The sequence below is a fragment of the Zonotrichia leucophrys genome, chromosome 2 (assembly GCF_028769735.1).
Source record: "Zonotrichia leucophrys gambelii isolate GWCS_2022_RI chromosome 2, RI_Zleu_2.0, whole genome shotgun sequence".
Lineage (NCBI taxonomy): Eukaryota > Metazoa > Chordata > Aves > Passeriformes > Passerellidae > Zonotrichia > Zonotrichia leucophrys.
In genome coordinates this window covers 76,103,701-76,115,970 of record NC_088171.1, presented here as the reverse complement: position 1 = coordinate 76,115,970, position 12,270 = coordinate 76,103,701, and the positions used below count along the sequence as shown (strand labels likewise).

At 36.3% G+C, this 12,270-nt stretch overlaps 1 protein-coding gene across 8 annotated transcripts in view; it reads right to left on the bottom strand.

Moving 5' to 3' along the window:
• Positions 1-12,270, bottom strand: part of CDH12 (cadherin 12) — a 619,586-nt gene that overhangs the window by 209,763 nt on the left and 397,553 nt on the right. The window lies entirely within an intron of this gene.

Sequence of the window (12,270 nt, the reverse complement as noted above, 5' to 3'; positions counted from 1 at the left end):
CAAAACAATAAAACACCACTGCAGCACTGTCAGGCAAAAATGTCACTGTCAGACTGCAGATCCCTGTCAGGCATGAGCATTGTTTAAAAAGCAGATAAAGACTTAAAAATGCATAGTTGCTCTAGATTTCAGTCCCACTAGGTGACAACAACTAGCTAAAGTATACATGTGTGATAAGATTTACATGCTCCCAAGGGTGCTAAATCATTGTGTTGGCTCACATTTACTTTTTAAGAGCTTTGTTGACTTCACAGCTGGTGAGTTGATGCTTTCTATCGCTCCACCACTTGGCAACAGATGCCTCTTACTTATGCACAGATGTTGAGTATCCACCCAACCCTAACATTAGCCTTGTGTTTTGAACTAATTGGGCCAGCACAGTTGTAATTAAGATTTGAATAATTAGAAAACTAACATGATTACTTTCACAATTAATCCTTCTATTGTACCACTACATTCTCTTTTGGACTATTCTACAAAGCTCTTATTTCTTTGGGTCCTGTAAATCCATCAACCTTCTAAATAGTGGAATAAAATCACACTTAGCCAATAATACTAAAGACATTTTAAAGGGCTGTTTTCACCCTGATTTAAAAGAATTATAGTATGCAATTAGACTGTTCTTTTTTCTTTCGTTCTATTTACCCATGGGTAAATATATATAATATAAAGATATATATGTACATATATACATTATTGCTCTTTATAACAGCCACACAGGAAGAGAAATCATGTACAAGAATGAACAAAGATTTTTAAGAAGACTTTGTGAACACACTTGGATAGAGTGTAATACAGAAGATCTTTAAGATGAGCTGATCTGCCATATCCTCTTTTATTCCTTTGACTTGGTGCCTGTTCTAAAGTGGGTGCTGAGGGGTAACTGTCAAGCACAGGAATAGGAAAGGAAAGGAGTCTTGTAAGTAGGAAGCCTGCCTGTCCTGGGAAAATGGCAACAGTAGAACTTGGAAAGAACAGTGGATCATCTGATTTTAGAGAGAAAAAATAACAGGAAATGAACAATTAAAAATTGAAAATCATTATGTAATGTCTAATCAGAGCCCGAGGGGCATACAAAGTGTGTAAAGACTGGACGATTATGCCAACATCCCATTGCACTAACTTTAAACAATTCTCTGACAGTAATATACAAAACCAAGATGCTCATGCATTTGGATGCTCACAGAAATACCACTTCCTTTTCTCAGACACATTTACTGACATATGCACATAATAGGAACTCTCTTGTTCTTGATAGTAAAAATCAACACTGGTTAAATTTTCATTCTTTGGCATTAGGAAGACTGAGAACAATAGAGAAGAAACATTATAGCTGCATGGGAATATTAATAAAAATCATAATTTATAAGTACATATTAACCGCTCTTTAATCCAGTGCATCCAGTCATGGAAGGGGGGAAAATTTGTCGGAGACAGGCTCTCTTGAACTAATGATTTTTGTTTGCTGGTCTCCTTCAAGTGTTTAGAAGATATTATTTGCACAGATATCTGAACTTGCTTTAAAGGCCATTTCAGGAACATATTCATCAGGAAAATGAAAGAAACAACAAAAAGGAAGGAGAAGTAGTTCACAGACTGTTTCAATGGACCCTAAGTGTTAAATAGCAGCAGCCAGTGGCAGCTCAGCCTCCCCTAAGCCATCAGCAGTTCAGTTCCCCTGAGACAGGAGAATGAGCAAAGGCTGTAATTACTGTCTACCACTGTTATTGAAAATAAATATACTGCTTCCATATTCAAGAAGATCTATAGCCTCAATCCCTCTTCCCCCATCAAATCCTTAATCCAAACTAAGAATGCTCCTATTTATGCCTATGATAATCCCTGGAATTATTATGTGACATTATGGCAATTTGTGATCACAAGCCAGTCTCTTGTAAAAACATGAGTTAGGTCCTGAGACAGTGACTCGTTACTTCCTTAGAAACAGGAAAGTGAAAATGATGCTAAGGACCTGTGGAGGGAAACATGACTCCCAGAAAGCCGTGGTTAGTAAATTAACCCACTAACCACGGTTGGCTGGGTTGGGATAAATGAAAAAAGGAAACAGTATCTTGACTTTTATGTTGGGCAGATGGACAACTCTCCAAAAGCTGGAAACAGATCTTTTTGTGGGCAGCACATATGGGGAAAATGAGACAAACCAAGTTTGTCTTTTTTATTTAATCTTTTGTTTTGTTTAAAGGCAAAGGAGTTTTGGCAGAGAACAACAATAATTTCAGTACTGTATCAAGTCTAGCTGAGCCAGAGCTCATTTTCCCACAGCGGCCATCCCAGTGCTGTGCTCTGCATTGGTGGCTGGAAAGGTGTTGATAACACACCAGAGCTTTGGGTACTGCTGTCTCTCAGCATTCCCTACATCAAGAGGCTGGGGTGGGCAAGATCCTGGGATGGCACACAACCAGGCCAGCTGACTCAAAATAACCAAAGGGATATTCCATACCACATGACATCTGCTCAGATATAAAAGCTAAAGAAAGGAGGAGGAAGGGGGGGCATTTGTAATTTACAGTATTTTCTTTCCAGAGCAACTGCTACATTAAAAGTGGCCTGAACATCACTTGCTGATGGGAAGTAGAGAATAAACTTTTTCTTTTGTTGTGCACATGCAAAATTTCACTTTTGCTTTAACAAACTGTTTTATCTCAACCCACACGTTGTTTTTTATCTTATTTTTCTCTTCACTGCCCACCTGGGGAGTAATAGTGTGATTTGGAGGGCACTTGGAATCCAGCCAAGGTCAACCCGCCAAAAGTACTTATAAACTTCAATTTGTCCAAGACAAAAAGCTCAGCAGCTCTTGATGGAATCACACAGGTAATCACATTCTCATCTAATCTCAGTCAGAGATTCTGCACTGTCACACACTTGGCACTTAGGTTTAATGACTGAAGCAGGATCTTGTCTATTACTCAACATCCTAGCCACTGAATGAGACTTCACTCCCTGACATCAGGGTACAGTAGAAATCATGACTTAATTGTTCTAAGACTCTGTTTAGACATTCCATGAAACTTCAAAGCTCTCATGAGTGCTGATCAAACCTACCTGCTCAGTTAGATTTTCTAATTCTATCAATCATATCTAGTGTGCTTCACAGCCATAGCCTGATCCAGCCCCTGATGAAATGACAGAAAGTTAAATTCATTTTCCATCCATGTGGACTCTTCTGAATTTTACCTGCTCTGTAAACCAGAGTTTGCCAGATATTTCTGTAAGTTTTTATATATGTGGCAATGTACTGAGCATACTCTAAAATTTCTTTCACTTGTGGGGTTGGCAAACATGATACATAAGATTTTTAACGAAATTAAAGCCAGGTTATAGTACCAGAGCAGAGCTCCTTTCACAATACTCTCCATAAAACATAGTTTAATGCCTCAAAGAGGGATGAATAAGGTTATCCAATTACAAAACCTTTGCAAATGATTACCAAATCAGTTGGTAATAACAGTTGGTTTCACAGAGCGCTTCAGAATTTTTACAATTTTAGCCAACATACATGGGATACACTCTCATAAAGAATTATAAAGTGGTATTTCAAATGATTACTTAGAAGTATTTTTCACTTCTGGGGCTGTGTTTTGCTTCAGTAATAGAGCAATAGAATTTTGCATAATAAAGAAAATACATATTACCTATTTCATTTATATTCCTAATTATTTTCAGAATAAAAAACCAAAAATTTAAAAACATTTTGAAACTTGTTAAAGAGAAAAAACCATTTAATATTAAAAAAAATCCCTCAGTGTCTTATTAGGGATTTGCAAATAAACTAGAAAATAGAACAATAATTTTGATTACAAATACTTTCTCTTTTTTTGACAGTAACTGTTTCTCTATTTACTTGTATATATTTTGCTTTCTATCCTACTCACAACATTCATCTTGGTGCTATGGTGCTCTTTGCCTTTTCAAATGTTTTCCTTCTGGGGTATTGATGCTACTAAAATCATCTATTTCATAGATCTGCACTAAAAATCACTTCTTTTTCCTGACAAGCTATTTAAAACATCACATTTATGCCTTATGAAGTCTACTTTAAAAAAAAATATCCACATATCCCTTGAAAACTAAACTTATTTGACCCAAGTTATGTTTATTTGCAAGAAAGACAATGTCTGTCTGAGGAGATTAGCACTAAAGAGGTATGAAGGCAACATTTTCCAAAACAAACACTGTTGTTTATTTTTACTGGGGAGGGGGAGATATCCTATCACAGACTTCAGAAGAAGGACTCCTAAAATGGCTAGTTTAACTGTGGAAATCAGTAGTATCAGACCATTTTTCTTCAAAATTAAAATCTGAAAACAAGATGATCAGGTAAGCCTCATAGCACACAAAAATATAACCTCCAGCACTTGTATCTTCTAAAATTTTAGATGGCAAAATACCTCTACTTCCTTAATCACTTTTGCACAAGGCATACAGGCACAAAGAGGCAGAGAGTCTAAGAATGATCCCAAACACCACAAAGTATGTTTTGAAATTATAATAAACGACGTCTCTACCATGATATTTGTCTAAAGAGAACCTAAAGAAAAGCTGGTAGAAAAAGATGTCTGATACACCTAAACACTGCATTCAAACCATTTTAGGTAGATCCACTTGTGTTTTGGCTGGTAGAACCTGCACTATCAGAAACAACTGAGGTAGGGTGCATGGTAACCAGCTCCAGCTGCTCTTTATCAAATAAGTGAGATTATATCAAGTTAGATTTATTAAATCTCAGCTGTTAGTAAAATCATCATCTGTCAATAGGTACGTGAACATGAACTGTGTTCATGCCTTGACTGGACAGAAGACACATTTAGAAATAGTTGTGAAGCCTTCCACTCAAGACAAAATTTAAACCTAGCACCTTGCTATTTTTACCTGAATTAGCACCCCTAGGTGTGTACCAGAATAAGGATTATATGACCACTAGGTAATGAGAAGGGAATGATAATTCTGGTTTAGCAACCCCCTGCAAATACTTCTATTGGAAGTATTCATGCTCTTTGATCACAAATAGGGCAAAAAATGTCATACAATTATTACAGAAAAAGTGAGTTGATTAAAAAAACCTGACCTTTAGAAAACATTTGCAAAAAATGCCCACTGTTTGTTGAAAGATAATGCTCCAAGCAGTTCAAGGAAAAAAAAAAAAGTCAAACCAAATAAACAAACAAACCCTCCCAGTTTAAATAACAGGCTTGGAGAAAAATACTTCTACCAGACCAAAAATATCCCAAACCAAATTAAATAAACAAAAAAATTTGGCTACTTTGTAATATTTCCTGTGGGGTTTTTGGGATGGTATTTCTGTGGTGGGTTTTTCATTTATTTGTTTTGTTGCATCGGGGTTTGTTTTGTTAGTTCTTTTGGGGGCTATTTTTAGTGTTTTTTTCTTTGAGTTTTTGTTTGTTTGTTTGTTGTTGTTCTCTTGTTTGGGTTTTTTTTTTTTACTCTGTAACTATTAAAATCATCCAATTGCTTGCCCAGTTAACTCTGCTCCATCCTGCCATACATAGTATCTTGTCTACCTAGCCTTGGATTACTCACATCCTTGGCTGCTGGAACACAAACATGTCCTTGACAGATAAATTTTGGCTCTCAGGGTGAGAAAGAATGACAGGTAATTGCTATGTGCTGCATCTGATAGGTAATGCAGAGTGGGATTGAAGTCCATTGATGCACCTGAAATAGTTGCTTACGCATTCTGCACATTAACAAAGGATGTTTACAAATAATAATAAAAAGAGGACGATAGGGATGAGATGGGGAGACATGAGGACAAATGCAGAAGAAAGTGATAGTGTCTGAAAATTTTATTAGATTTATATGCAGTGAGGACCAAAAAATGGGATAGCAATTTTTACACTGAATCACAAAAACATCAGAGTCAAGTGATGTTCTTTAAAAAGCATTTTAATTATCAAATTAGCACTCAAAATAATTTGAGTGTTTTCCTTATCAGCACTTACCTTTTCAACACCACCTCTCACACTCTGTATTTATTCTGACATATGTATTCATTCAAGTAGAAGCCATGTGTATCACGTTTTCTCGCTTTTTTTTTTTTACACATTCTCCTTCAAGTAGCAGTTCAGAGGAGGAAGGGCCAAATTACAAAAAGCTCTGGTTTATAGAAAATGTGAGTGTCACTATCTAGGAGGTCAGATTTTAAAAACAACAAACCAAAAGCAGGCTATTTCATTATGAAAATATGAAACAGCTCTACTGAGAGGTCTGTTCATCAGTCAGGACCTTCATTGAAAGGCATAGAGCTACTTTTTTCCTTCTTTTAACAGTGTAAATCAGGACTTCTGTAACATCTGTTTGGAGCTACAGTGAGATAGATCTAAACTGGATATGCTAACTTATGCCCAAAATTACTACTATTTAGAGTAATAGTAAAGGAATAAGGAATAAAAAGTGCTCCTTGTGACAGTAAATGAAACCTTTTAAGAGATATAGTTATATATTTAAAATTGTGCAAACATGCACCGTGAATACTATTAATATTTTAGAAAGAATTGAAAAGACACTTAACATGCAAACATACAAGGCTCCAAAATGGAAAGACAACGGCTTTTCATTTTGTTATATAATTATTACTCCAGTTTAATGAATGAACTATTACTTGAACAAGAAGAGATTTTATAGAAAACTTGTTGCAATAAATTTGAATGAACTCAGATTTGGCAGAATGGCTTCATCATCAAATACTTCCTAGCAGAAGTATTGTGTAAAATTCTGCTCGGACAGTTCAAGACAATGAAAATCTAGTAAAGAAATACTAGTTTCTAACTTTTCTTCATGCTATAAGTATTCTTAGAAATCTGTAATTAAATTTTCCATTTAACAATATTGATTTTATATTCAGCATTTTCTTAAATATGAAAAATGAACAATGGAATTGAGGTTTTTTGGTTTGTTTTTTTTTTTTTTTTTAGATTATGCATTAAACTTAGTATAAAGCACATCTATGAAAGTGTGTAACACACACACACACAGAGCCAGTATGCTGGAGGATAGAATGCCAAGGAGGTTCTTAATAAATGTACTTGGTGATCTTCATACTTGGCTTTTAAGAGAGCTGCCTAAACTATCACCTCAGCTCCACATACAGAAATGCTGCAGAATAACTAACTAATGAACTAGATAAATGGTCCAATGGGACTACAAACGAACAAGGAAAAGGAAGTCAGAATCTAGGTCTCCAGTTAAAGCCAAGTCCTGTGGGTAGTATTTGAGCTCCATAAACAAACCAAAATTTTTGTGAAATTAATAAATAGCCACAGACAAGTGTTTGGCAAACGTGTGTCTGCATTTACAACTACACTTAGCACCTGCTGGGAGCCTTCAGAGAACAGCAGCCAGGATCCTACCTAATGCTTATAGACTCTAGGTCAAATGAACCTGTTCAAAAAGCTGCATGATGGGATCAATGCAAGAGTGCATTGTTGATCAAGAAATGTCAAAAGTCATGTATGCTTTCTGAAAAAGAATGGGTTTGCTTGCCTATTTACCTTTAGTGGGAAAAAAAATGTTTCAAACATTTTACTAATCAAGTCAGTCACTATGGTATTTTGTAAGTGTATTTGGTGTGCTGGACAAAGTATTAATGCAGTCAGTGAGTAAATTAATGCATGAAAAGAATAATAAATCTGGCCTAAATGTGGAAACAAAAACTATTCATCCAAGTCATTTAACTGAGTATTTATCATCAGTTTTGGAGACTGTTCCAAATATACTGTACTCTGAAAGCTAACAGAACACATAATTCTGGTACCTAAATACAAAACTTTTAAACTTATGTGGTAGACAGAATTTTTCTTCAACAACTTCTTATTTTTAATCTCAGATATCTACTTTGTTATGAATATCTCCATAAAGGTTTGCCACATCTGAGCTGTGGTTCCAGGTCTGGGCTATTCAGTACAACAGAGATGGACTTCAGTACCCACAGACCCCAAATCCCACTCTGCTGCAACACAGGACAGTAAACAAAGCTTACATCATACATATCCCAAACAACAGTCATTGCCTTAAAAAATATTGCCAGCTGAGACATCTGCAGCAGAAAGATGGTACTTCAGCCCAGGACTGTCTGGTGCACGTCAGCAAATCTGATCTTTACAGGAAGACCCCTCACCCTAAAATCTGAAGTGATAAAGTCAACAGAAACTAAATCACAGCTGCTCTTAAAGTAACCTGACCAAGTCTCATGATGTAAATTCTCTTAGTTCCCATCTGGTGGTTAGAAGAGAATCTTTAAACAATCCATTGCAAGATCAGCATTGTGAAACCTGACCTCTGCTAAATCCAAATTCCAGTAATCAATGTGGTTAGGTAGGTGTGTATTTCATTTCAAAGTAGAATTTTTCTACCTGGAAATATTTTTCCCCACTCAAATCACCAGGCTAGAAGGTTCAACAAAGAAGCAGATTGAAGCTTTCTCTCTACCAAAAGAGGGACAATCCCCAAAGCTTTGCTACAAAATAATTACCTGAACAAATATTCTGTGACACATGCCAGTAAGTTACACCTCTACAAAACAACTGGGCCTTTGTGAAAGGTTCTGTTCATACAAAAGAAGATAGTGCTTGAAAGTCATTCTTTAACATGCTATGTTATCTTACCTATGACAAGCCACAATAAAAAGAGAAGCCAGGAAGATGTAGTAGCAAAGACCAGATTAGCCTCTATATGAACTTATTAGGAGATGCAGCTTTCGCTGAGGCTTGAAAATAGCACCAATGAAAATATGCTCAAAGTTACTCATTTAAAAGCATAATATATTCATTTTAATCTCTGCTTATTTTTAACTGTAATGTATGCTTCTGCAAAAACAATATCATACTGAGGCAGATGACAAACTTTGCATTGTTTTTATGAACCAGTGAAAAGCAGGAGATTTCTGCAGTCTAGACACACACACAAGCTCCAAAGCTGGAAGCAGAACCACATCTTATTGTTCTAGCTACTTACTGTACAGTGAGATACAGCCCCTGACACAAAGATTGTACAATCAAAACCAATTAAAAACTAGAGAAAAGGAGGATGAAGAGATGGTAGAGTCGTTGGAGCACACACGTCCCATTCAAGCGTCATCAGTGGGGCTTTTGTTTCAACTAAAAATGCAAAATTTACAGAGATGGCCCCAGTGTGAAAAGTGATGTCCCTGCAGCATCAAAGAAAGGAGAAGAATCATGGTAGGTGAAGAGAAGGAAAGGATGCTAAGAGGAAAAGAATAAAGGTAAATATGTATCATTAGGAAGAAAATGAGACTTTACAAAGAGGAAGATGTTACCCTGAGGTGCAAGAACAAGTGTCCAGAAAACAGATTATGAAAACAACAATGAAAAAGAGATAACAAGAGTCTGGTGGGACACAATGGTCTTGCTAGGAAAGCTGGTGTTAGCTTCGTAACATGTAAATATCAGAGGGTTAAAAAGTCTCCCTTTCAGGTAAAGCAATTTCCCTATATATCTTCAAGAAGGGAAACTATGGAAACTCATTAACGCCTGAAGTTTGTTCTAACTCACTGTCACCCCATACTCTTAAATTATAGATAATTTAGGATAATATATCTCTTTCACATTATCTGGATTATGAACTATAGTCATTAAAAGCTGTTTCCTCTTTCACATGTCACTATCCCAGGACTGTTCCTCACTGGTTTGTTGTTGGTTTCATGTCAGTTTTCATATAACTCCCTTTCCTTTACCCATTTCCAAGCCTCATTTTAATGAATCTCCCTAAAAAGCTCATAAAACATTAAAGCAATAGTATCAAACACTAATTTTCAGTGGAGTTGGGCTAGATAGTAATCGTACTCTGCTGTCAGTAATAAGGAGACTTAGCTTGAGGCAAAAAAAATTAACACCAACCTCATTCAAAGAACTTGAAATATTTGAAATAAAGTTGAACTCTGCATATAGGTATATGTTTAACAGTATTGGATACAGCCTTAGAGTAAAAAAACCAACTTCAAGAGAGGGAACTAGGCTATACTGCCTTCCTGTGCAATCTGTCTGCCTGTGTTTAACAAGTCTGAAAAGCTTCAGTAAGTCAGATGCCCCAATTTATTTGCTTAATGAGAGGAATATTACATCCCCATATTGCTGAGGTCACTTTTAGGATCGTTACTATGTATGAAGAGGCTCACAACCCACCAGCAGAAAAGATCAGGAAGTAATTATAGAATTATTGTTGGTTTTTATCAAAACATGAGAAAAGCAAGCATTTCCCTGTGTTTGGTAAACTTTCATGTCATAAAATCTCTGAGGCTGGCACACTGGAAAGTAAGCACTTCACTTACAAGCAGATAGAACATGTGATCTTGTAAGATAATAATAGAGATGTATTTGTAAGACTTGTTTAGAAAGGCACAGACATATTGCCATGAAAGTGTGATTTATTTATTTTTTACTTACAGCAACAGCTTTGTGAAACAAAAGGAGAACAAAGCCATCATGTCAAACAATGTTTGTAGCAGACCTTGTGAAAGACTGGAAGGGAACTTCCTGCTATCTGTAGGTAACTTAAATGTCTCCAACTGTAACTGGTTTATGCTGGATTTTTTTTTTCCTTGCATGCATTAAGTTATTGTGTTTTGTTTTTTTTAATAACGAATACTCTGATGAATATGAATGAATACTATGCTGAAAAAACACTGATTAGTTGTGAAAGAAAAAAAAGGGAAGACATATACAGTGCATTGTTATATGTGCATTGAAATACTTCTACCCTGGTCAAGACTTGCATCTCTGGGTGGAGGAAGCAGTCACGCATTTAGTAAATGTCATATAAACATAACATGAAAAATGAAGTGAGCCATATGCTACACCAAAATGAGGATCAGTGCATGTAACTACTTCCAAAATCAGCTTCCTTTCCTTGACAACAGTATAATAAAAAATACTACTTTCCAAAATAATTTTCAAGGAGAATATAGAGATTGGCAGTTAAAACTGTCAGTGTTCTTCGAACATTCCCTCAAAACCTCAGGTCATTTCCCCCTATGCTAATGTTTTTGCAAGAAAGACAACTTGGTCTTTTTCACTGAAAAGGTTAACGGAGTAAGTAACCTGCAGGTAACCAACATTTGCTGGAATTGTTCTTTTTTTTTCTTTTGTTTTCCTTTTCTTTTGGGAGCAAGGGGGGGGGCAGAGGGACAGGTGGTGATGCAGAGAGGAGGAGTGGAACAGGGCAGAGGCTTGAGAAGTATATGTCCATATTGATTAGCTGAGTTTTTAATGCAGGATACAGTGCTATGAATTGTATTTCCAATAATAAACAATAATCAACAATAGAGTATATAACAACAATAAACACCATTGGCTGAAAACAACCAGTGCAATAAATTCACACTTTTATAAGCTTCCTAAAAGTTATACATCTGTCAAAGCCATGAAGATTTGAAATCACTTAACTTTCCCTCAATGCTTTCTTTCTTTTATGATCGAGTTTTAAGCAAAATGCGTTAACTTTTAAAGGCAACAGAGAGAACAGATATTTTCAATACAACAGATCTTAATTTCATCCCTTACAGTATTAAAAAGTTTGGCCTCCTTGCACACTCCTTAATTACATCCCCTGATAGCACAGTTATCAAGCATGGACAAGACTGAGACTATCCAAGTCAGTTCACTTTATAAATGTCAGGGTAGACAGACCATAGGTACAAAGCTAGCTAACTCCAGGCTGTGTAAAAATCTCTGACACTTTCCTATTACTCATTTAATCTTTCAAGACAGCCTCCCTCATCTACTGTCTTATTTCCTTACAGATAAAGATTTCCAAGCATCAGTCTATTTCTTTTGATATATCTCACTTTCTATCAGCCCATGAAAAAATGCATCCTGTCTCTTCTCAGTCAAGCATTGCTCTCACCCCTTAGCAACCAATTTAATTTTCTGGCCCCTTGTATTGAAACAACATCCCTACTCACTCTTCCCCCCACACAGAGGAGAAATGCTAACCCCACAAAAGCAACTATCCAAATCATACCAGCCTCCAAGCGTAACATTCCTTCCACATGTCAGTCACAGTCTTCAGTCTGACGGCAGCCTGGAAAGCTGCATGCATATTTTTGACTCACATTTCAAGAATCCCTTACTGTCTCATTTAAATGCCATGGGACTTTAAAGCCCTGCATCTACCAGTTCCTGCTGGTGAGGGAATGATGCTCCTTATTCAGGATTATGCTTTACCATAATGCACTTTTGCTTTCCAGCTGCTGTGTTTCCTCAAATACATACA